The sequence below is a fragment of the Phyllostomus discolor genome, chromosome 6 (assembly GCF_004126475.2).
Source record: "Phyllostomus discolor isolate MPI-MPIP mPhyDis1 chromosome 6, mPhyDis1.pri.v3, whole genome shotgun sequence".
NCBI lineage: Eukaryota > Metazoa > Chordata > Mammalia > Chiroptera > Phyllostomidae > Phyllostomus > Phyllostomus discolor.
Genome location: NC_040908.2, coordinates 137,853,605 through 137,880,455, shown reverse-complemented (window position 1 = coordinate 137,880,455; position 26,851 = coordinate 137,853,605). Strand labels below are relative to the sequence as shown.

Below are 26,851 nucleotides of genomic sequence, written 5' to 3'. Positions count from 1 at the left end.
ACTGAGGCACAGGCAAGCTTAGCACTTTGCCTGTGTCTAAATAGTCAGCTAGTGGGGGAGTCAAGTGGAGAACTCAGTTCCTTCTGACTCTAAAGCTTTCAGTGCCACCACACTTAGAAAAAGCTTTAGGAAAAATATGCAAGTATTATGAGCATAAGATGCTGCCATTATTATCTACAAGCAGATGATAGTAAGGCATGTGCGATTCAACTCACAGCCATTATTTACCCTCATAGGTCATTCGATTCTGACTCAGATGACTATGGTCTGCTCAGAAGAAGGGGTCCACTTCATATAGGGCTCAATATTTCATCCCTATGTGATAAAGCAGCAGGAAGTACAAGGGAAATTGATCAAATTATGGAGACAGTATTTCTTTAAACAATGGGAGATTCCAACTACCAAATAGCCGAGTGGAAATAATCACATTATATTTATGTCCTCTAATGGGAGCTGAATGCAGAAGGCTGAGCTGGGGATGGTTACTACTCTTGTAAACACAGACAAATCCCAATCTTTTTTGTGCCTTAGTTTTCAGTTTCATTAAGTGACAAACAATATATCACAGTTTTCAAAATCAAGAAGTCATTTCTACAAAATACTCAGTGTCCTGGAGACGGCAAGATTTCCATTATAATATTAAAACATGTTAAGTCACCCTGGCTGGTGTGGCTCAGTGGACTGAGTGCTGGCCTGTGAACCAAAGGGTGCCTGGTTCCATTCCCAGTCAGGGCGTGTGCCTGGGTTGTGGGCCATGTCCCCAGTAGGGGGTATGCGAGAGGCAACCACACATTGATGTTTTTCTCCCTCTCTTTCTCCTTCTCCTCCCCTCTCTCTAAAAATAAATAAACAAAATCTTTTAAAAATATATGTTAAGCATCGTTCCAAACCCTTTACCTGTATTAACTCATTCTATCCTTAGAGCAATGGTGTGATATAAATACTATTGTTATCCCTATTACTCAGACAAAAAATGAGGCACAAAAAGTAACTTGCCCAACACCATAGCTAACTAACTGGTAGAGGAGGGATTTTGCCCTGGGCCGCCTCTCTCCAGAACCCATGATGCATAGATTTTTATTAGACAAGAGTCAGTAAAACTGCAGTCAAACTAACTGAGGAGGGCTACAAAGGGAGAATAAATTAAGTAGGTTCTGTCTACAGCAAAATCCACCTGAGTTAAAATGGCATCAACCTTTTTTCACGAGAATTAGACAATATTTCAGCCCTGTGGGGTTTCTTTCTTATCTATTAAAAAAGCCATTTTGATTACTGCCTACCATATGCCAGAGATTGTACTAGGCAAATACTGCATGAAATGTTCTGCACTTTTCTTTTGGATTAATTCTCTAAAATACTTAACTCTTCAATCCACTTATATAATAATAAACATTTTTGTAATTTTTTTTGAAGTTTATTTACATAGAACAGTGTTTTTTTTTTACATAATGCTATGTAAGTAAAGGCTGTAAAATTAGGGGGAGGAGAGCCACTTGGCCAAGCCTGAATTCCCTGGTTCCCTTAGAGAGCTCGACTCCCCCGTCACTGTAGTATAAGGGCTTGTGTGATGTCCACAGACTTGTTTTATTGATGTGAGCTTAAGAAAGGTAAAAAGGTGCTCAAATGTCTAGAACTGTGATTTTTCCAAGCATGTTCATGCCATCAGGCATGAGGGAAGGATGCCACATCATCTGGAACCTTGTGAAAATTCCAAATGATCAAACCCCCCTTTCCCGAGAAATGAGGAATCAGAAAGTGGGGGTGGGGCAGAGCTATCGGACTCCTGGTGCTTTTGATATAATCTGCAGTTTGTGAGCCACTAACTTCTGGTAAAACCCAATCCAACAGGACAAGCACCTCCACATTAGGGGTAATGGTGACACTGGCCAGCTGACAAGTACCATCTTTCCTAACAATCTCCCCTCCCTTCCCATCTGAAATGTGGGCAGAAACTGCCATGGGAGAGAACTGGACCTTGGGCAGGCCTGTAAAATGGTAGAATGTGGAAGAAGGGTCCTGAGACCCTGGAAAGTCCCAATGAAGCATCTACTCCTTTGAGACTAGCGTGACATGTCACCTAACCTGCTTCCTGGGGGGCTCCCTGGCTTCCACAGAGGAGAGCCAGGAGTAAGAGAGACTAGAAAGGAAGGTGGTAAACCAGAAGCCTGCAAACTGTGCCAAGAGACATCAAATACAAGTCTTTCCAAAGTGCCCCATAAGCCCAAGAGAAGTGCCTGCAGACCAATTATGGCCCACAGGATACCAGCTGGTGACTCTGACTCCAACTCCCCATGACAAGGAAGGAAGCAGAGGTCAAGAAGGTGAAATCCCCTAGTGAAGCCACGTGGGACAGTGGCAGCAGTGGCCTGGCCCTGAATCTGAAAGGCTCCTTCTCCCAAGGAAATGCCAGGATTTTTTATCATGGACAATGTGGACTTTGTAACTGGTCAGAGTTCTTCTTTTGCTCAACAAAATATGTGCAGCTCAATTTTACCAATTACATAATGCTTAGGCCAACAAATTCAGGTACAAAATTTACTCCTGTCTTATTTTTCTAGCCTTGGTATAATTGCATTGCTTAGTGGGATTTTAGTTTAAAATTCATTTCTATTAGTCAATTGTTCTTTCATATTCTTGGAAGCCACCTCAAACACTTTATGGAATGAAGCAGGGCCTCTATTTAAAAATAACTTTACTTGATCTCATCATCTTCCTAATAGCACATCCATTTTTCTCATTCACAGGTATTCAAGATTACTAGTTGATTGTTCTGGTGAGTTGACCAGGTAAGTCAGGTCAAAACATTATTTTATTAATATTCTCCAGCAAACAGAGCTGACCCAATCAACTCAGAACCTTGAGGGACTCGGCACAACTGGGGGAAAACCACTCACTTGGTCAGTTCAACATGGATTCTTTTAATTCACTGAAACCGGGTTTGAAATCGAAGAGGGTCCAAGCAGGGATACTATTTGGGGACTCTGAAAAGAAATTTAATCATCGAGTCTTAGTGACTGAAACGAGTAAATGTACCTTCAAAGCTAAGAAAATTACTACCATCTCCCTGCAAATGGCCCATAATCATAAATGTTGGCCATTAAGGTGCCACGTGATTCTGCATGGTCCACTGAGAGGACACAGGATGGCGGTCACTCATCACTAAGAAAGTGAACAGCATCCAGTAAGAACCATGCAGACACACAGCCCAGACTAACAAAAGAGATAGCAGCAAAGGTCATAAAAATGTAGAGAAGAGCTTCCCACCATTTGTGAACACAATCCATCGTATTCTTGGGGAGTGTTGGAGGGGAGAAAGAAGGGAATGATGCTAGGCATCAGACCCATACTAGGTGCTTTACTACATTATCTCATTCAATACCAACTGACACAGTAGAACTACTAGCACATTTTACAGCAGAAAGAACTGAGAACCCAGAGAATTCGAGTAATTCACTCAAGTCAGGTAACAAGTAAGAAGCAAAGCTGGGATATAAATCCAGATCTATTGGCTTCAAAGATCATGGGTTTTCACAAAAATAAAAGATTCAAATACTTGTTAGTCATCTAATACACCTAACCCTTTATTGGGCACTAGGGATATAATGTTCAGGGGGGAAATGATGGGAATAATCAAGAAATTATGCAATTATAAAATTAGCATTCTGAGGTTACAACAAAGGAGATATGGCCCTAGCAGAGTGTATACTGAAAACCTGACCCCAGTGGAGAAGTCACCTGAGGAGGTGGTAACTGATCTGCAACAGGAAGAAAGGGTAGAAGATAACTAAGTGAAAGTTTTAACGGGGAAAGATTCTGCAGGAAGAGGGACTCGCAGATTGTTAGGGAGAGACATGTAGAATGAACAACGTGAATGAGGAAGCACGGTGAAAAGAAAGACTGGAAGGAAGGCCCTAAAAGGCCCTGCAGCTTGTAATGAAGATGCATCTTTTTCCTTAGAGCAATGGGAATTCACACACTAAGGCTAGGGGGATGGCATGATCGGTTTTGCATATTGAAAAGATTACTCTGTGCGCAACATGCAAAACCAGTGGTCACAGAAATGTAAATTACAGCATATGGAATACAGTTAATAATACTGTAATAACTATGTGTGAAGCCAGGTGTGGGTACTTGAAATATTGGGGGTGGGGACCGCTCTATAAAGTATGTGATTGTCTACTATACTGTACATCTGAAACTAATCCAGAATAGTATTGAATGTAAAAAAAAAATAAAATAAAATAAGGTGAGGTGTTGAAAAAACAATTAGAGCCAGAATAAAGGAAGCTAAGAGGTTCCTGGGGCAACTGAGATGAGAAACAAGAAGAGCTGGGGCTGACTGGAGTCAGGGAATGTGGAGGAAAGTGGATGGATTGAAAAGATACACAGTTGATAAAAGCAAGCAAACTGGGTGATGGATTGGCCACTGGGGTGAAGGAGAAGAAAGCATTCAGGATGTCTCATAAATCTGTGGCTGTGTAACAACAGGACAGTTGGTGCCATTGTCAGAGAGAAAGAGGGCACACTGGAAGAAGAATAAGTGTTCCCAGGAGGACATAATAGATCTCTTTGACCATGTTGCATTTGAGATGCCTTTGAGACATGCACACAGAGTCGTCAAATATGTAATTAGACATGCAGGCATGGAGTTTAGGTGAGAGGTCTCAGCTAGGGGTCCAGTTTAGAGGTGTTAATCATTCATCCATCAGAGCTAAGCAAAGCACTCGTCTAGATGAGGTAGGTGGGGCTCAGGGAATAAAGAGGGAGCAGAAACATCATCTGGGATCCAGCCTTGAGGAGCTCCATCATTTAATGACTGGGGCAAGGAACGTGAGCCAAGAGGGAGCAAGAATCCCACAGTGCAGCTTACAAAGGTGCGGGTGGGAGAGCAATTGAGTACTTTGAAATTACTGAGGGCAGTAATATAAAGTTACAAAGGATGAAGACCTGCAGGCTCCCACAGGTTCAGTAACTCACCCATAGTTGCAGAGCTTTACAAGAGCCAAACCAGAACTGGAGCCCAAGTCTCTCTGATCCCTAAGTTTGTTCTCTTCCCACTACATGGTGCGCACAACAATAAAAATTAATGTTTCATGTTAAAAATAATAATAAGCAGGTCTGACTTTACTGTAAGTAAAGTGGTTTCTGAAAAATATTTACCGAAACAAAGGTGTTTTTTCACTTGCCACAGAGATCCTAAATAATTAACCATAGACATCCTTTATTTAGAGAGCTCTGCTCTTTTTAAATTATTTGATTAATAAAAATTCCACACACAGACAACTCTTTTAAAAATAGCAAATCACACTGGCGTAATCCTTAATATCCCACAGAGCACTTTCATGAATGCTATTACAGTTCGGGCTTTAATGCCAGGAGACAGAGGTTCCACTTCGGTTCTGCCCTTAGTGACTCTAAGACCTTGGTCAACTCATTTAACCCTCTGCACCTGCAGAAAGAAGGGGCTGGGTAAACTTTAAAGATACCACATGGGTAATAATACCCTGTTCTCTCTCTGCCTGCACAGGAGCATCAATGGACAGTACCATTCTGTCCACTCAACATGTAAGGAATCGAGGTACCTGGGGACTGGATCCCATAGCCAGATAGTAGCAATGGGGGATTTCAACCCAGTTCCCTTAAGTGTCAATTCAGTGCCTTCTCCACGAAATCATTATCATCAGTTTTTATAGTTCTCAACATCTGAAAAATCTAAAGACGTCAACAGTAGAGGATAGCTACATTTTTTCCTGCTGAGAATCTGTCCTGCACTTCTGATGCAACACCTTGACTTTCCTCTGAGGACACATCTCCTTTACTCTCAGGCCACATGCACTGAGGGGAAGTCACCCCACTGTCACTTTCCAGGCATGGGGCTGTGCCCTAGGACTGGCTGATGCGTATTCCATAGCTTTTCTGGGCCATGAGTGGTTCGGGGTCAAATACTGGAACCAAATCAGACTAATAAAACTCAATTCCATGACTTACTAAAAGGACTGGGATTATGTAGTTAGGAAGACAAGCTCGAGCTGGTGGTAGAAATGGGAACACTATGACTGTGAAGAAAACCAACAAGCCAGAGATAGAGAGAGAGAAAGAGAATCCTGGTGACACTGTTTGAGCCCTGGACAGAGCCTTGCCTGAAAACTATACTGAAATTTCAGTTATTTGAGTCCATACATTTTCTCTTCCTGCACCATTTTGAGTTTGGATTTCTCCCATTTGCATATCAAAGAAACTTCATCTGCACATAGTATTGTTAACTTCAGTTGCCATGTTGTATGTTACATCCTAGTGAGTCATTTATTTTACAACTGGAAGTTTGTGTCCTTTGACCCCCTTTACCCATTTTGCCCACCCACTGCCTCTGGAAACCACCAATCTGTTCTCTGTATGTCTGAACTTATTTTTTCCTTCTTTTCTTCAGTTTCACATATAACTGGTGTCATAAATTACTTGTCTTTCTCTGATTCACATCACTTAACATAATGCCCTCAAGGTCCATCCATATTGTTGCAAATGGCAAGATTTCATTCTTTTTCCTGGCTAAATAATATTCCACTGTGTACAGAGATAGATAAATACGTAAAATTGTATTTTCCTCCCCCATTCATCTACCACTGGACACGTAGGCTGTTTCCATAGCCTGGCAACTGTAAATAATGCTGTTATGATTATAAGGGTGCAGATATTTCAAGCCAGTGTTTTCTGCTTAGGATATATTCCCAGAAGAATTGCTGGATCATATAGTAGTTCTGGTTTTAATTTTCTGAGGACGCTCCATACTGTTTTCCACAGTGCCTGCATTCCAGGCACTGTTAACAGCCACAGGGAAGAACTTACCTTGCCTCACCTCCCACCACTGCCCCACACATAATCCACACTGCAGTGTAATAAACTGCACAACTGTATTTCACCAGCACATCACGCCCTGCCCTCCAGCCCACTCTCTGTCACAGCCACACAGTCCTCTGATGGCCTCTGAGATACGCACAAATAAATTCAGGCTCACTACTGAAATTCTCACACTCTTTTAAAACTACTCTAAACTTTAAAAAGATAGAATTTCATAAATACAGGGGTTGAAATATGTATGCCTTTCCTTCTGACAACCTTTTTCCTCCCTGTCTGCTTGGCAAATACTTCTCAGTTTGCAAACCTCAGTTTCCAGTGCCTTGGGTGACACAGAGTGGCACTTCCCGCATATAGTCACCGTAGGTTTTGCTGGGATAGCAAACTGTGCTCATATATCAGTAGCTTGAAACAGTCAAGTCAACCCATTTCACATCACAGGTCCCCTGCAGGTCAGCAGGGGGGCCTAGATCTCTGTCATCCTCAGAAACCAAGGCTCAGAACACAGCCCTTATCCAGCATTGCTGGCTGCAGTTGTCAAAGGAAGTTTTGAGGTTCTTAGCCAGCAACTAAATACTCAGGCTTAAAACCAACAGCACATATTACTTCTGCTTTTAACTCCTTGGCCAAAAACACTACATGCCCTATGGTAAACATTTCATGCCTAGAACAGGGTACAACCCAAAACATTCGGTGAACTGCTCCACAGCTGTGCACCAGAATCCCCTGGGCTGAAAACTGCTGAGTCATCCAATAGTCAGACTATGGGGCAGGGCTTCAGGAAAGCAAAGAGGGGGGAGAGGGAGAGAGAGTTTTGAAGATGAATAAGAAAAACCCATATGTAATATTTTTAAAGTTCTAAAGTAGTTATCCTGAGAAGAGCTAAACAGTTTATAGGACCTCTTTATGCTTATTTTATAATTTTATTTTCAAAAATATCTAACTGTTTTCAGCTCTGACTGCTATGGCTCAGTGGGTCTGGCACAGTCCAGGGAACTGAAAGGTTTCTGGTCCAGTTTCCCAGTTGAGGCGCATGCCTGGGTTGTGGGCCAGGTCTCCAGCTGGGGGTGTGCAAAGAAACACATCAGTGCTTCTCTCCTTCTTTCTTCCTCACTTCTCCTCTCTCTAAAAAAGAAAATAAAAAATCTTTTTTTTTAAGTGTGTCCATCTGCCTTTGAATATTTTTTTTAAGATTTTATTTATTTTTAGAGAGGGAAGGGAGGGAGGGAGAAACAGAGAGAAAGAAACATCAATGTGCGGTTGCTGGGGGTTATGGCCTGCAACCCAGGAATGTACCCTGGCTGGGAATCGAACCTGGGACACTTTGGTTCCCAGCCTGTGCTCAATCCACTGAGCTTTGCCAGCCAGGGCAGAAAATAAAAAAATCTTTTAAAAAATATCTAATTATTTTCAGGAAGGACACATTACAAACTTCTAAGTTGGCAGGGCCTCTGAAACTTTTGTTCTGACACCAGTCTGGGAAAAAATCCAAGGAAACTGAACTTCCTAAGAGGTTCCTCAGCTCAGCAACATTCAGGAATCAGCCGGATAAATAAACAGGTATACATGAGCTGAGGTAAATGTCAGTCCTGGCCGTCTTCCTTCTGGAATTTATAGCCTTGTCTTTAACAATGAGGATTAAAAAAACTCTAGTGAATAGTGTATTATACCAATAGCCAAGATAATCTACGTATAAGCACCCAATACTACGTGTGATATGCAAGATGGAGCCAGGAAATGTTAATTTCCTCCGTTCTGGGTAGTCTTAGCACAGAGCAAAGTACCTGAGAGCTAGAAGTGCTCAGCAAACTCAGAGAAAAAAAGAAGGGAGGAAGAGAGGTCAGCTATTCAAACTACTTAAAACTTTAGTGATTCAAATAGGTCTATTTTAAATCACTGGATATTTAGAAAAACACTTTGTAGCCAACATGCCAGGAGCCACGCCGGGCGTTAGAGATGAAACAATGAATAAGACGCCCTCTCTGACATGAAAAGGATCCTATTCAGCCCTTGTTGTGTGCCACTTTGTGGACAACTGCCCAAATGATAAATAGGGCACAACAGTAACCCCCAAAGCTGTGTTAAATACATACAACTGGAGACAATAAGCCTCCAACCGGCCATCCGCACCCAGCATTACAAATGAGAGACAGAGAATCTATGACCAGGGTTAGCCCGGTGGCCCCCTACGTATCCTCAGCCCCCAGGCAGAAATTCAACAGTAAATTTCTCTCCACGGGCACTCTTAAGCCAGACAACAGATCCAGGGACTTAAAGAAGACTTTTCAACAGCAAACGGACACACAAGGGCTCCAAGATTTCTTCCTCAGAGAATCAAAAATCTCAATTAATTGGAATCAGCCTCTCTATAAGCACATCACTAATCGGTTTGACTGTGTTTTCTATACACCTAACTTTAAGGTGCCTGATTTAAAGCAGATGGTATTCCAAAACAATGATAATTTTATTCCTCTGGGAAACCTGGTGAGAAACACGTGCTTGTTACATAAATGATAACACGAGCAGGCCCAGGGGTATGATTTTATAAGTACACCCACGTCTTCTGGTCAGGAAGAGTCCATGCTCACAGTTTCTTTGTTTCAGTAGACCAGATTTCTTTTTATGGTTTGTTGTCCTTTTTTCTAAAAAAAAAAGCCACAGATTTATTATGTTCAACTGCAATCTAAATGAGCTGAAGGGAGATTTATAAAACAAATAAACAGAGAGATTTACGGTTCCTTTCTCAGAGCAGCTAAAAATTATGGAAAAACTCATTGACCTTTCAAGAGAAGAACTTGGTTCAGTGGCCCAGAAACTAAGTGCACCTAAGAGGTTTCTGATTAATCCTTTAATTTAAATCCTTTGTCCAGTAAATATGTGAGGGGCCTGCTGAATCTCTTCTTTCTTTTTGAAGTATAACTATTGACACCTGTGGTCATTACAAACAGCATGTCCCATCTCACTAAGCATCAGTAATGTTGGTAATAATTAGAAAGTGAGGGAACTGGCAGGATGAGGGGTACAAGGGAAACGGAGCAGACAGCTAAGCAGGAGTAGCTGATTTTGCAGGGTACCCCAGGGAGGAAGGAGAACCCAGGCAGAGGACCCCTGGGCTTGCAGGAGGAAGGGGATGAGAGTGGGAAGGTAATGAGGTCCAGGGACAGTTCTCCAGAGGAGGGACTGGAAAAGGGATCTAGGAAACAAGACTGAGTCTAAGAGGAGGGACTTATTCCTTAGCTGTGAGACCTAAGACAGCTAAAGACCATGAATAGAGTGTTCCCCAAACTATTCCCTATCTAAGGTATCCGAATTATGTTCCCAGGGCCAAAAAGAAGAGAAAGTCAAAAGAGACGAAAACATGAAAACAAAATTCATTAAAGTCATTCAGTTTCTTTGATACCTGCGCTTCATTTTTGTTCTGTTCTGCTTTTTCATGGGTCACATACAGCCTGGGCTGCAGGCATATGACTCATCAACAGTGTAATCTGATAAAGTTTGACTGGCCTTGGGCGAGTCATTTGTATTCTTCAAGCCTTAGTTTTACAGGAATAATAGCTGTGAGAATTAAATGAAGCAGTGCCTATAAAATGCTCAGCACACCCTCACTGAGTTGTGGCAGAATCATCACTGTTTGCTTACCACAGAGCTGAATTAGATCTGGAGAAGAGATGTGGTTTGGCACAGAAACCACTGGAATAGGTATAAACCAATATGGGTTTAATGATAACACCTGCACCCCAATTCCCTCTTGCAGAGCTGAGAGCTAGGACTGTAGAATCAAAGAGAACTAACTCCTATACTTAACTAGCTGGGTAACCTCGGGCAGCCACCTGCCTTTTTCTAGCTGCAGGTCCTCCTCTGTAAAATGAGAATAGTGATATTTTTATTAGGATATAATACAAAAAAATTTTTTTAAAAGAATATAATGTATTAAACATATAAATCTACAACATGTAGTAACAAATATTAGCAGCAACAAAGACTATGAGTCATTCATTCACTGACGTGTCTTGACCATTACTTATCCAGAAGCTGCTACATGCCAGCCAAGGCTTGATGTTGGAAACCAAAAATGAAAGAAGTATGTGAAAAACCACTAACCTCTTGGAGCCTAATCTCCCTGCTAAGAGTGCCCAGTGTGCTCCATAAACACCTTGAGTACCTTCTAAGGGAGGACAACATAGAAAGAGCTCTAAACCTGGATTAAGATTTAATTTAACTGAGTGACTTCAATACCTAGCTCTGAACCTTGAGCACCTCTGGACCTTTAGTTTCCCATCTATAAGCTATTGCAAGAATGAGATCCATACCTATGAGAATTCAGAGGAGATTAAGGAATAATATATTTTAATGCACTTTATAAGCTGCAATGCACCATACAAATATTTATTTATTTATTCTACTCATACACATACTTAATGGTCACTTTCAGCAACATCACACCCAAAGTTTATCAAGAAAGAGGAAATAACATGAAGAACTACTCTCTTCTTATTATACAAAAAAAAATAGATTTATAATGCAAAGGTTAGGCAATTTATGAAAGAGAAATAATAGATTTTATAGGCATTTGCATTAAATAGTTTCTTAAACTTTTACAACTCACTGTAGTCAAGGTAGAAAATCCTGACATTTGTAAAATGAAAACCCAGAGATTTCTAGAAATCCCCAGACTTGTAAATATTACTGGAGCCTATAATTATGTACTAAAACATTAAAGACCACTTTCCAAAATGTGTTCCACAGAACTAGAGTCCCATGGAATGAAAATGGTTTCGCATGTTAATTAAGATGATTCCATGTACAAACAAGTTAATCAGATGTTAAGTCAAACACAGTTTTTTGAGGGGTTTTCAAATCCTCGATATGCAGTTTTGATAGCTAGTAGAGACATAATGTAAACATACACTTTAACCAAGAGTCATTTTTCCCTCCCTTCTTAAGAGAAGTAGAATAAACTTTAAGAATGCTGCAATAAATACAGCTGTGACATTTATGTGATCCTTTTAGATTTTCAACAGGAAGAGCTCAACACTCAGTGCCCAGTGGATAACCAAAAGCTGGGTGGGAATGTAAGTACTGAATGGGCTGCTTTTCACTCAGCAGCCAATAAATCCCAGTGCGCTTTGGCCAATTACTTACTGCATGTTGTGGACATTCATTGCCTACATTAAAATGTATCACAACTTATGTTCAAAAGTGAAAAACCCAGCCTGAACATATACACACACACATACACAGTCTATATGGAAAAAGTCCAGCCATTGTTAATATAACAAGAATAGTTTGCATGATATCAATGTAACCTGGCAGCCAAGGAGAGTGGACTGGAATGCAACATGTGTGAATAATGATGACTTCACTGTACTGGTCAATGGGGGCAGTAGATGACGTTGAATGAGCATGTCCATTGTGTAGCTGTCACATTCAAAATGACTCAGCAACTACAGCAAAGAATCTGCATCAAATTTTGCATTAAGTTTGAACATTCCTCTACAGAAACTATTTGGGTGGTTCAGAAGGCCACAGTTACAGGCAGCTGGTGATTGGCATCGTCACCGCAACAACGCATCCACTCATACATCACATCCACTCATATATCACATCTCACGCAGAGTTTTTTGGAGAAACATCAAATCACCCAGGTGACTCACCACCCCTACAGCCCAGATTTGGCATCCTGGGGCTTCTGGCTTTTCCTTAAACTAAAATCACCTTTGAAAGGAAAGAGATTTCAAACTGTCAATGAGATTAAGGAAAATACCACAGGGCAGCTGATGGTGATTGAGAGAACTGTGTAAGGTCCCAAGGCGCCCACTTTGAAGGGGCTGAGGTGTCATTGTCCTATGTACAGTGTTTCTTGTATGTTGTATCTTCTTCAATAAATGTCTCTATTTTTCATATTATATGGCTAGACACCTTCTGTACAGACCATATTTATATATACTAACAACAACACTAACAACAAGAAAAGTCTATTTTTACAGTTATACTAGAACTAATCATAATAAGTGGCAGATTTCAATTGTGCCCTCAGGGAAGACCAAGCTCTTACCTTGGACTGGAGAAAAAGAATAATGATGCATTTAGGTATGTCCAAAAACACTAAATGGAATCTCCTGATTTTTGCCAACTACAGGAATAGCATTAGTGAATAATTATTCACTAAAAATGAATTAAAGTTCATCAAAGTGGATTTTGAGAAACAAATCCACTTTGCAGAAGTAGACTGCAATTCCAGGTACACAGAAACTCCTGAAACTTAAGCATTTCAAACTTCACGTGAAAACAGGTTTCCTTAGACTATCTACACCTCAGACCACCTGGAGGTACTGAAGCCTCGATGTGAGAGAAATCACCCATCTCCTCTGGACTCCTGGAAGAGAAGCCCAGGAAGGGAGACCTAACTGAAGATCCGAAGAATCCTGACAACTGCTATTTATCACAACTTGTCTGCAACTGAGAAAAATGATGCTCTGTTTACCCTGCCTACCATAAAGTGCTGAGCTGGTATGTCAGAAAGACAAATGTACATTCAGAGAAAACACTACTTCTGTGTAAGAAGTTTGTCCTAGACTGGAACTGGAGAAATTGTATGCCTAGCCAGATGTATCCTGGCAAATACAGAAAATGTAATGGGAATCAACTGGAGTTATTTTTTTTTCCTCTGGATCATTCCACAGGACTACATGAATCACTTTTTGTGTCAGGAGGACCTGAGGTGAAATCTTGGCTCTGTCCTTTACTATCTGTGTGATGTTTGGTTTCTTTATTGACCAAGTAGATAGAGAGAGTTAGGATTAGATAAGACAAGTGTGAACCCTGAGTAACACACTGAATGGCACTAGACAGAGTGCCAGGGACACAGCCCTGAGCAAAGCAAGCCAACAATCCCAGCCCTCAAGAACTGTGCATACTAGTGCTTGGAAACAGAACCCTAAACTAATAAACATATTACTTTGTCAAATCCAAAACAAAAATTTGCACGATGCTGGAAGCATCAACAGGTGAATTATCATCTATCTGACACACCAGGTTTATTTAGCTGAGCTCAGAAAAGCTGCCATTAGAATTTTGAGGAGCCAGATGTCAGCATCAAAAGGCAAAATTCAGCACTTGGCAGCAGCAAGAAGACTGATGAATATCTGAAATGAATGAGGAAAAGTCCACGAATCTTGACAGCAGCCCCTTAGAAGCTAGTAGTCGGCACTGGGCTTTCTGCACATCCTTTCAATACTCAAAGGAGGAGCAGAAGGTTCTTGTGAAGATGTGCAAGCCACAATTAGCACACACTTCAAGGTGGCTTTTTCCACTTTGAAACTGGAAACGAAATTGACAAGATTGCTCTATGAGATGATCGATGTCTTTGTGGGCAGGCACCATAGAGCACTAAAGTTTATTCATGCAATCACACCTTTGTTTATTCATTGGTTTGTTCAGAAAGTATTCCCCGTGTATCTACTACAATCCAGGCCCTAGACTGGGTCTTGGTGATACAAAGATGAATCAGACAGAGCCCTGGCCTTTGAAAAGCTCTTAACCCACAAAATATGTTTAAAAAGTAAGAGAACATTATGCTTGGCCCTGGATGGCATAGCTCAGTGGATTGAGTGCAGGCTGGGAACCAAAGTGTCCCAGGTTCGATTCCCAGCCAGGGTACATGCCTCGGTTGCAGGCCATAACCCCCAGCAACCACACATTGATGTTTCCCTCTCTCTCTCTCTCTCCCCCCCTCCCTTCCCTCTCTAAAAATAAATAAATAAAATCTTAAAAAAAAAAGAGAGAACGTTATGCTGAGTGAAATAAGCCAGTCAGAGAATGACAAATACCACATGATTTCACTCACATGTGGAATCTAATGAACTAACTTAACTAAAAAGGAACATGGGGAGAGACTCATAGATGGAAAGCAGGGTGACAGCTGAGGGGGTGGGAGGAGGTTAGGGGGTGAAGGGATTGAGCAAAAGGAAAAAGGACTCGTGGACATGGACAACTATGTGGTGATTGCTGGGGGGGTGGTTATAAGGGGACAAATGATAATGGAAAAATACAATAAAAAAAGAAAAAAGTAATTAAGATCCTGTGTAATGGGAACTCTAATAAAGCTTTGAACAAAATGCTATCGCAGCCCAGTGGAGAAAGCCACAAAGCAGCCATTAGAGTTCAATGGGCTGTAGATGAAAATAACTAGACAATTGGGTCTAAGATCTCCTTTCAGAGGCCATCCAGTCTCCAATCCATCAGGCAATCCTGTGGACGTCATCTGCTGCCCTTTTCCACCTCCATGTCCTCCACTGTGTCCTGCTGTGATTGCTACAACAGCCGAGACAATTAGAATTCCTGCCTTGCTTTGCATTCTGTCCTCCACTGCAGCCAGAATGACTTTCCAGAAGTACAAATCAGATCTTACTGCATCTTTTCTAGACCCTTCGACAATTTCCCACTGCCATTAGAGTAGAATCCAAACTTTGTCGAGCCAACAACCCCCTAATTCTGCCTCACTCTGCACTCACCCCTCTCCATCACCCACCCTGGGGTCTGAACAAACTACACGCTCCTTTGCTCTTTTGTACCTGTAGGTCTCCAGACATGTTGTCCCCAACTCTCACATTAATCTTTTCACCTTCCTCTGCTTTTGCTAGCTCTATCTCCCCCTAACAGGCTCAGCCTGAATCACCCATAGCACCCCAGACTTCCCCATCAACTATCTGTCATCCTCCACAGTCACTGTCGCCCAGTCTCAAGACCGCTCTCTTATACTCTTTGCTGCTTATTTCAATAACTAACCTTCTCCTTCCTTACTACTCACTGACACAGTCCTAAAATCTACTGGGTTGGCCAAAAAGTCCATTCAGTTTTTTCCATAAAATAAAAGACATATTTTTCATTTTCACCAATAACTTTATTGCTTTGGATATTCTGCGTATGTCTGCTATCTCCTGCTGTTGGCTTCTAGTGGGCAGATGCCAGGGGTGCTGCTCAACACCTTCCAATGCATAAGACAGACCCACAACAAAGAATTATTTGTCAAAATGTCAATAGTACCAACGAACTTCACAAACTACTTTTCACATACTCAATCAGTCACAGCACCTTCTCCATACACTGCACAAATCATTTTTTTTGCATTTCACTTGTTCACTGTCTTGAAATAATAAATCACAATATGCCAAAAATGTTACCTATCTTCTTTCATCTTCAGTATTAAAATGGCTGCACAAAAGTTCACCAATTTTATGTTTTTTTAAAAAAATGCAGACTGATATGACAGCTACCGCAATACAACCTAAGAAAATTGTTTTGAATGAAGTTAAAGACAACTAAGCACTACTAGAGCCATCATACAGAAACAAACTAAACAAACTTTTTGGTCAACCCAATATTATAGCACTTAATTATATCTAATTGAGCATTTATTATATTCACGCCAAACATTTATTAAAATCCTATTTTATGCCCTGGCTGCTGTGGCTCGGTGGATTGAGCACTGGCCTGTGAACCAAAGGGTCACTGGTTCAATTCCCAGTCAGGGCACATGCCTGGGTGCAGGCCAGGTCTCCAGTTGGGGGTGTGTGAGAGGCAACCACACATTTATGTTTCCCTCTCCTTCTTCCTCCCTTCCCCTCTGCCGGAAAATAAAAATCTTTTTTAAAAAATCCTATTTTATGCTAAATCCTGCCTTAGACCATTTTGCTCACATTCTCCAAGTTATTCTTAAAAGAGAGATTACTAAGGTGAGTATTGGCACACTGGCTTTACAAAGAGGAAATGCAGAACAATGAATATCCCTGATGAGGTTCACCAATAATGGCGGAGCCAGGATTGCTAACCCAGGTGCCCCAAGTCTCAGTCAAATCTTCCCCCGTTCCTCTGCTATTTTTCCCCACTTATTTTGAGAGCATAATTCTTGTTCACGCAGACAAGCTTCACCAAGAATCAAAAGACACAGCAGGCACCACGCCAGTCACAGTAGCAAGGACACAATAAAAACGTAATGAGCTCAAGTGTTCCTAGTTCTGTATAAATAATAGGCATCTTGGAAATAAGAGTTATTCTGTTTTTCTCTGGCCATGTGACTTAGTTGGTCATACTGTCATCCCAGACACCAAAGGGTTATAGGTTCAAACCTTGATCAGGTCAGGCACCCAGATTTCGGGTTCAGGTACCAGTCAGGTACTCAAGAGAGATCAATGTTTCTCTCTCCCCTCATTTTTCTGTCTGTAATATCAATTAAAAAAATATCCTCAGGTGAGGATTTTTAAAAGAGTTATTATGTTTTAAATAACCAAACAAGTTTAAATCTACTAAATTTCCATTTCCAGCCTTAAAACACTCTGAAAAATGAGCAGAGACATTTTTTCATTTCCTTTTCTTTTGTTACATAAAAATACTAAGTACTATACATAACATAATATGCGCATTATATCTTTCAGGGAGACAGCTTAAAGTCCTGACATACTGTACAGTGAGCCAGAAGATGTCTCAGTGTGACTTCTTAAGATGAGAATCCCTCACTAGAAAATCACCTAAGGCCATCCTCACAGGCTTGGCCTCTGGGTACCACCCAGCCTCTCTGACAGATTCACCTACATGCAGAGCAAAAAAGATTCACCTGGGAAAATGCCAGGTGTTGGAGTTCGCAACCCTCAGAGGGAAGTCATGGCCAAGAATCAAATGTAATGTGTCTGTGAGGATTTGGGGAAAGGCACTGAGCAAGGCCAGAGAAGCTTCTCTTCATGATTTCAGTGAGGACTTATCTCCTCAGGACCCACCATGGCCAAGCCGGAGAACCTATTAAGACACCAATTTTCAAGCAGTGTTGCCTAACTGGCTCCCTGCCTTCAGTGTCTCCCTAGCCAATGTTGTCTCCATGGGACCATGACCATGACCTTCCTTACATACCGATATGATAATGTCCTTCCCACTTCAGATGTTCCACAAGATACTCTGAAGCCTACAGCACCAATTTGGTTTGGATCATGCATTTGTGTTGATAATTTGGAGATATATACGGTACCTCCTACATAGAAATATTTATCTATTTAATAAAGCTTATACATGAACTTTTATACTAACATATCATATACACTATAAAACTTACACCAAAATGAAAATAAAAGGACGAGATATAGCTAAATAAGTAAAAGTTCTAATATTTCTTCCACATCCCACCGGACCCAATTTCCCAGCTGGTGTGATGCCTGCAGCTGGTAAGGGTCTGCACTCCAGGATGGAACCGAAACTCCTTAGCCTGTTCACAGTGCTCTTCGCTGCCCGACCATCAGCCATGTCTCCATTTTCATCTCCTACTAAAGTTTTTATGTTCCAGCCACATGAACCTTTTCAATGTGTACTTTCATGGATGCTGATCCCTCTACTGAGGATGGCTTTCCCTCACACCTCCTCCCCATCCTTAAGGACTCAGCTCAAACGTCACCCCCTCCCTGAGCAGTCCGTGCAGACACCCACTGGCAGAATGCACGGCTCGCACCAGTGTACTTCCAAGGCAACACTCAAATCCTAGGATGGGGCACATCCACTGCATTTTCATTATTTGATTACAAGGTCTCTGCTCCTTTAGACTGAACTTCTTCAGGATAGGAACTATGATTTAATCATCCCTGAAGTCTTGGAACCCAACACAGAACCCAGCCACAGCAGGTGCTCAGCTAATGTTTGCTGAAAGAATGAGACAAGACTCTAGGTCTGACTCTTCTTTCTGACCTTGGCAGGGCCGCTACGTACAACCTTGCAGACTTTAAACTGCTTACTTCCAGCAGGTGCCATTCGTCTAAATTGCCACACGTAGCATCACTTCCACAAAATACCATCATGCCGAAGCAGAGGATTCGACACATTAACAGTGGCTCAATATGTATGTCAGTAGATTGACTCGGGTCCTCCAGAGAAACAGAACCAACAGGATACGTAGAGACTGAGACCACAGGAGACTCATGAGCATTGCCTGACACCATGACGGACGCTGCACCATCCCACAGTGTGCCACCTACAAGCTGGAGAACCAGAAAAGCACATGCTACAGCTCAGTCCGATACCGAAGGCCCAAGAACCAAGAGACTGCTGGTTTAAGTCCCAGAGTCTGAGGCCACAGAACCAGAAAGTCCAATGTTCCAGGGCAGAAGAAGATAGACATCCCAAGTCAAAAAAGAAAAAATTCACTCTGCCTTTGCTTCTTTGTTCTATTGAGGCCCTCGGCAGGTTAGATGATACCCGCCCACACTGGTGAGGGTGGATCTCTTTGCTCAGTCTACTGAATCAAATGTTAATCTCTTGTAGAAATACACTCAAAAATAATGTTTTAACAGCTGCCTGGGCATCCCTTAGTAAGAGTCAAGTTGACACATAAGATTTCCCACCACAGATAAATATACATCCAGTGTATGTGTGTATCTCAGTCCTTCAAATAGCTCAAGACCAAGTTCTAGTCCAAGTCCAAGCACTACAAATGATGACAATCATGACAATACATATGGTTATTATAACAATGGATAATTACATAATGTACAATTATATCATTATAATTATCATCATAAATGATGTTACAGTACAAGGGTATGCAGCTTTAGCCTTTATAAAATGTTTTCACATTCAATATCTTACTTAACCTTTACAGCTAACTGGTGCTACTTAAGCCTTATTTAAAAGTCCTATCTGGACCATGAGAAAATCAAGACACAGAAGAATTGAGTGACTTTCCAAGGTCACCGGCTGGTAAGTGGTGGAGCCAGGATCAATCAGTATCTGCTCATCCTTAGTTCAGTGTTCTTGAACTACACCACTGCCTTGGGAGTTGTCAAGAACAAGGAAATGTGGTAGAGAAAATGCTAGAAAATAGGAATTTTGAGGATAGCTGACTACCAAGGGAATCTTCCCGGCAGGGACAATCTGTGTAGTCCCCCTGCCTAAGAGTTCTCTCTTCCACAGTCATGCTACTTTGATTTTTCATGTTCTGTCACTATCCTACTTCTAATTTGAGTTTGAGGATTTTCTTAATTAGCAAGCATCCTCTTTTAAGAATACATTTCTCTCTGGAATTTGTTATCAATCATTTACAAATATGTGTAAGCTTGTTCCATGAATTGCTTCCCTTCTAGCATAAGATTCAGAACTGTAGCAGATAAGAGGCTGTGGGTTTCGTCTGGAAGAAGAGACGGGGTCACCTAGGAACATGGGGTTACACTGGGGATAGAACAAATCTAGATGAGACGACATAGTGGGAGCCACAGGGAACCTTGGAGATAATGCGGAGAAGAAAGTAGGAACAAGGTAGTTTAGTGAATCCTCTCCAGTTCCCAAATGAACATGTTTTGATACAATCAACTGAAGCCAGAGGATCATTTGGTAAGACTCAGAAAATAAAAAGTAAAGATCATAAAATTCACATGGGGAGATTTTTTTCACTCATTAACTGTGTCAAGACTGAAAACTATTCCTCAAAACAGATTCTTTTTCCTCCTGGCACAGAGTAAGACAGCATTTACCAGGCTCTCTTGCAATTAGGTAAGGACAGAGGCAAAGTTCTGACTGGTGGAATGTGGCCAGCCCTGGCCCATGAAAACCTTCCCATACATCACCTTCTGTTCCCTTTCCATGGCAACCTTGGGAGCCACACATGGCACATGGCAGGGCAAAGAGAGGAAGAGCCTGCATCCCTGCATCACAGCTTTGAGGAAAGCCACCTGCCAAACAGGAACATCCATGTGAAGGGTCATATGAATGGGAGGGTGTGGGGAGAAGAAACAGTTTCTACTGTGTTAAGCCCCAGGGAATATCATTTTCTCTATTAAGCAACTGGCCAAAACAATTTTTAAAATTTTTTTTACTGAGATATAATCGAATTATAGCATTATAGTTTCAGGTTTGCAGCATGATTCAATATTTATATACACTGAGAAATGATCATCACAATAAGTACAGTTAACACCCATCACCATACATAGTGACACAATTTTTTTCTTGTCATGAGAACTTTAAGATCTACTCTCTTAGCAACTTCTAAATATGCAATACAGTGTTAGTAACTAAAGTCACAATGCTCCACATTATATCTCCATGACTTATTTGTTTTATAGCTGGAAGTTTAGACATTTTGACCCCCTTCACCCATTTTACCCACTCCCCACTCTCCCTCTGGCAACCACCAATCTGTTCTCCTTATCTTATGAGTTTGGTTTGCTTTGGCTGTTTAGATTCAACATATAAGCGAAATAATACTTATTGTTGCAAATGGCAAGGTTTCATTCTTTTTGTGGCTGAGTAGTATTCCATTATAGATCCTTATACCACATCTTCTTTATCCATCGTTTCCACATCTTGGCTATTGTACTCATAAATAATGTTGCAATGAATACAGGAATGAATATATGGAATATATGTTTTCTCTGTGTTTTCATTTTCTTTGGATAAATACCCAGAAGTAGAATTGCCAGGTCATATGGTAGTTCTGTTTTCAACTTTTTGAGAAACTTCTATACTGTTTTCTTTAATGGCTGCACCAATTTCTATCCCCACCAGGAATGTGTAAGTGTTCCCTTTGCTCCACATCCTTGCCAACATGTGTCCTTTTGAAGATAGCCAGACTGACAAGTGGGGGGTGATGCTTCATTGTGGTTTTGATTTGCATTTCCCTGATGATTCGTGATGTTGAGCATCTTTTCATGTGCCTTTTTCATGTCCTCTTCAGAAAAATGTATATTTACATCTTCTGGCCATGTTTTAATTGGATTGCTTGTTTTCTTGACATTGGGTGACCAAAGCAATTTTTAAAAATGATTCTCTTCTTGTCAAAAGTAAGAGAAAACTACAATTTCTCTCTCATCACTTAGTGAAGAAAGTTAATCTGTAGCAAATAACAGTGCAGTTTACATAGAATAATGTGAGCAGGCAGCATTTCAGCATTCCATGGACTGGCTACATGCTTTTGCAAAGTAGCCTTGGGGATAGAAAAGAGGCAGGGAAAAGCCAGGCCCAAGAAGAAAGCTCATCTGTGTCTGCTGCTGGGTGTGAGGTGGCATGTGGGTTATTAGAGGCAAAGCAAAGGCTAGAGATTCTGTCTTGGGAAGCTGGGGGACTGAGGGTGGGATGGAAGTTTGACAGATACCTGGGTACCAGAAGATCTCTCCAATAATCTTGCAGGCTAAATAAATATTTTTAATAAAGAATACCATAAGGTATTCTTCCCTTAAGCATTCTGAATCCCTGGAAACAAATGAGAGCAGAAGCTCATGGTTAAGGTTTTATATGATCATGAACAATCAAAACAGGCTTTCGGTCCCTGTGCTGTCCAAAGCAGGACTTCAGAGACTAACGCCCAGATCTGAGCATAAATCAGGCTACGTGGAGCATGAGTTTCATGCCATTTTGTAAAAATGCAACACAAATAGAATTACCTGATTAATCCTTGGATAATTAGAAGTGTAATTATGCATACTAGACATTTTCCCACACATTCTCTTAATCAGGAGTTTAGTCTGGTTTCTATGGAAGTACACGCATGCCAGCTTTGCATGCAATAAAATCTACCCCTGAGCTATTCTGAATCTGCTTTCTCTTTGAACTCTGACCTCTCTGCCACTTTCCCAGCCTCTTCACATGCAAAGTGTCAGGCCCTTTGTCATCACCTCCTGTCACACAAAAGAACTTATAAATCACCTGGCTAATCAGTTGCCTCAGACATTTCAGTAGCTTTGTTCCATAAAATTATTCAATTCATACCACTATGGGTGATTTTGTTCCACAACACAGTTCCTTCAATACAGCTTTACTCATGTTTTTCCCTGAGTACAGCTCCACACATGCTTTTTTCCAAGGGAGCAATGCCTTCATCCTTATCACCGCCAACAATACGCTCCTGGCAGCACTGATAAAACCTGGTCCTTCCATCGAAGAACAATTTCATCTGAGAACAATTCCTCCTGCTACCTGCCAGTTCTCCCAAATGGTGGAGATGTGGGAAACTCACTTTCTCACCGTGTGGGCTTCAAAGAGTACACACTCTTCCAATTCCAAGAAAGATCTCCATAAACATTAACAAGTTGGTGATCACATGATCCATCATAACTGTTCTGATCCACTATATGTTTAGTGAATATGATGCAGTGTGCTAGTTTTTGACAAGCTTTGTCTCATTATCATTAACTGGGAAATCCGATTTCCCATGTCGGGATTGGCCATGACAAAGTACTGATTTACAACTTGTGGTCTGCAAAAAATCTACTGCCTGGCAACAGGGCCACAACAGACTAGTAATGAGCCACACAAGCTGCAGTTTTTCTAGTAACTTTTCAATGCTTGCTCCATAAAAAAATGGCTTTCGGTCATGAGCACTGAGCTAAGGGTGTTTTTCTGAAACTACGAGAATTAACTAATTCAGGCAGGCATACCTGTAGGCAGAGGCTAAGTTGTACAAAGGTAACAAAGAGGCACTCTCCAAAATTTCAGTGGCTTACACAATTTTTCACTCAGGCCCCATGTCTATCACATGTCAACTGTCACACTGCTCCATGTCATCTTCATTCTGGGACCCCAGCCCTGCTCTTACCAGTGCCAGTTCTGTGTTAGAGGGAAAAGAGAATGAGGTGGAACCCTGTAATAGCTTTCGAGCTTCTGCTCTGAAATGGTACGTTTCACATCCACTCATATTTCATTGGATCAGGAGGAACAAGACATCGGAAGAGGGTAGGTGGGGAGGTAGGGCATAAAGTGCTAGAGTAGAAATGAGTTGCATATTATCTTTACTTCATTTCTCATCTTAGGGTCCACACTCATAGAATGGCAATGTTACCATTTTCATCACAGGCTTATTATAAGGCTCAAAGAGGACTCTGTGTATAAAAGGAGTTTAAAAGTTTAAAGTACTTTGTAAGTAGAAGGTATTTTAAAGCTCACTGTATACTTTCCATGCCTGGCAGATTGCATGATATATATGATATCACATTCTTTATTCTTCTAAATAACTTCAGAAAGAAACAGTTTGTGTGACTATATTTATGTAGACTCCACATTAAAAAAATAACAGCATGAGTAGACTCCAATGACTATAACCTGGCTCAGACTCTCCCTGTAATGTAAGCAAATGTATTTGAAACTAAGTCCAACCCATTGAAAATGCCATCAGAAAGGTAAAAAGCCCCACCATACCAGATTCATAAAACACCAAAATCCAACCAAAAGTTATCAAAATGGCAGATGTTCCTGATTGAATTGGACCAGTTAAAATGAAATGACCTCCTGTGAGTTGTAAGAGTTGACAAAGGGTCTTATTATCTTCTATTGATTGGCTGGGAGTTCTGATATCTTCTCTGTGGCAGTTTCCACAGCAATCTCTGCAGAGCAGGAGTCCTTGATGCACCAGACCTCTGCTACTACCCCAGGAAGAGTTTGAAAGCCTTTTGTGCTTCCTTTTCCACTGAGAACCTGAATAGGTTTTTCAGGAAGGCCTGGACAATTAGTATAATTTTTTTTTTATTTGCAAGCCAGTCTCGTTCATCATGGTTTGTACAATGTGGGTCATTTTTGCTCCATTTACTCAAAGTAAAAAAATAACTTGCCTAAAGCAGTTCTTAAGTATCTACTTCCCTCCAGGCTGTGGTGAAGCAATGAAGTCAGATCTCTGAGTCTCTGGTACCCAGATGACCTCCAATCATGTCTATCGGATCATCCCAGAGGTCAGCTCTGAGACCAGAGCTGGGGAAATGGCCATGAGCTAAATTTAGTCATAAAAGAATGGAGGAGACAGTAGCTTTTTGCCCACCCCAAACCCCTTCTATACACTTCCTGTTGTCACAACCTTAACTGGGTCAGATCAAGGACAAAGATCATTTGATCTCTGGGAAGGAGGAATCCTCTCCAGGCTCCAGGGGTTGAACACAATTAGCCCAACCCAGGGTCAGTCATCTCACTCAGCTTTCTCAAACATTGGTCTAGGGGTGGGGAGGATATAACCCAGGTCTGAAAAATAGGATGGGGTGGAAGCAAGGGTGATTGTGGGGGACCTTCTTTAAACATGAAAAGAGAGAACTTTATACAGAGAAGGTTTTAAACCCAACTCTTCCTTCCTCCCTTGCCTGCGACACTGGTACAAGAACAACATGCTTGGGGCTATGATAGCCATCGTCCAATATATAAAAATAAGCCCAAAGTCCAACATGCTGAGCATAGCAGAACAGAAAGAGAGAAGGTCATTTTCTCTAAATGCTGATATTCACTGGTAGAATTAGGATTGAATTTATTTTGAGACTCTCAGTACCTCCCATCCAGATGCCCAGTATCTGACCCCTGCTTTCCTCCCTGAGTTCCATGCTTATACCACAAATGAGCTCTAATGCTCAGTCATTCCTTCTTAGGCGTATACTTCTCTCCACGAGCAAGCCTTCTGGAACTTGTACAAAGTCTCCATGATAACAGAGAAATCACTGAAGCCCAAGCCCATCACCATGACCCAAGGTATCACCACAGAGCACAGTGGCCCAAGGCCAAGCACATACACCAACCTGAGAATAGGTATGTCCAAAGAAAACAGTAATTAAGACCTAAAATTACTCAATATAATGAATAAAATAAGGCCTCACACTCAAAGGGCAGGTTTAATATCACCAAAGGCTGCCAATGGAGTTTATGCTACATAATAAAGAAATGTAACAACAAGCATAGAATCAGAATCCCAAAAAGCACTTGTACCAGCAACTTTCTCCCAGATTCTGCCAGCTCTCAGTAGCTAGTGGGAGTCAGGAATGGTGGGTGTGCTCATTCCAAGGAGACAGCTGAGGGTTGACCAGTGGTAGAATTAGGATCCAATTTAGTTTGAGTTTCCTTCTATCATTTTTATCATTGCTCACAGTCTGTCCCCACATATAATAGAATGTAAGAAAGTAAATTTGTTCAACCATTACATAGCTCGTAGGATTTTTCACAGTGAATGGAGGAGAATGTTCACATTTTTTAATCTTTAAAAGAACATTAATTTTTCTGACAAAAATAGAAACTAGCATGAAAATATTACTGTGAAATGCTGAAATTAACAGTCCTCCAAAATTGACAATAAGAAATATGCTATTAAAGGGTAGATAAAAGGTTCATGACCAAAGGGGCAACTTCATCCTCCCAAGTACCATGTCTCCTTAATCAAATTGAAATCTATAAAGGTAAGGAAAATAAAGTGCAAAGGAGAGGGGAAAAAATTCATTAGTTAAACTACATTGTTAATGAGAAACAAAGCAGTAATGAAGAAAGTCTTTCAGAAGAATTGACAAGCAGAGGCCATCTACCCGATACTGAGCCCTCATGGTGATTAGACACATTTCCTATCAAATGAAGAGGTCTTTAGTCAAAGCCAAAAAGTTAAGCAGCGGTCAATCATACACAATGGCAGAACGGAAAGGGAATTCCATTATGGTCACCAGTTGTCTTTACCCCGAGACTGCCTGACCCACCAAACCATTTGAAAGACAGTGACCAAGATTTCGCAGCACTCATTCCATTCAAAACCACTACCTCCCTAATTAACAGATCACCAAGGTACAATATATTGTTCATGAAGATGACAGGAATGATTGGGGCCAACCGGGACAGAGAAACAACATAGCCATCATTTTTCCTCTTAGCCTTCATTATAACCTCTCTAAACAGATGGGAGGGAACCAGTGAGCACCGGAGAATGAATGGTCTCAAATATGAGGGCACTAAAAATGTAAACCAGGGTCACAGCCCACCGCTGCTCCGAGGGCATATTAAAGGAGAGGGCCTGGACAACGCTCTGCACTAGCAGAGCTGAATGAGGTCTGAGCTCAGAAACAGGGTTCACATAAGACACAGGAGTTCTGCTGTCTAGAGAGAAAATTGGGGTCACTGATGCCTGAGGCCACTGACCCTATAATGGCATTAGTCCATGTGCCAAAGGTATGAGTCCATCTATCATTATGACTTTTAGTAGAGTCTGGGAATTAGTAACCCACACTAATCAGTCACTAAGACCACAACT

General features: G+C 41.3%; 1 protein-coding gene across 2 annotated transcripts in view; it reads right to left on the bottom strand.

The window, feature by feature from the left end:
• NELL1 (neural EGFL like 1) overlaps positions 1-26,851 on the bottom strand; it is a 729,686-nt gene that overhangs the window by 508,957 nt on the left and 193,878 nt on the right. The window lies entirely within an intron of this gene.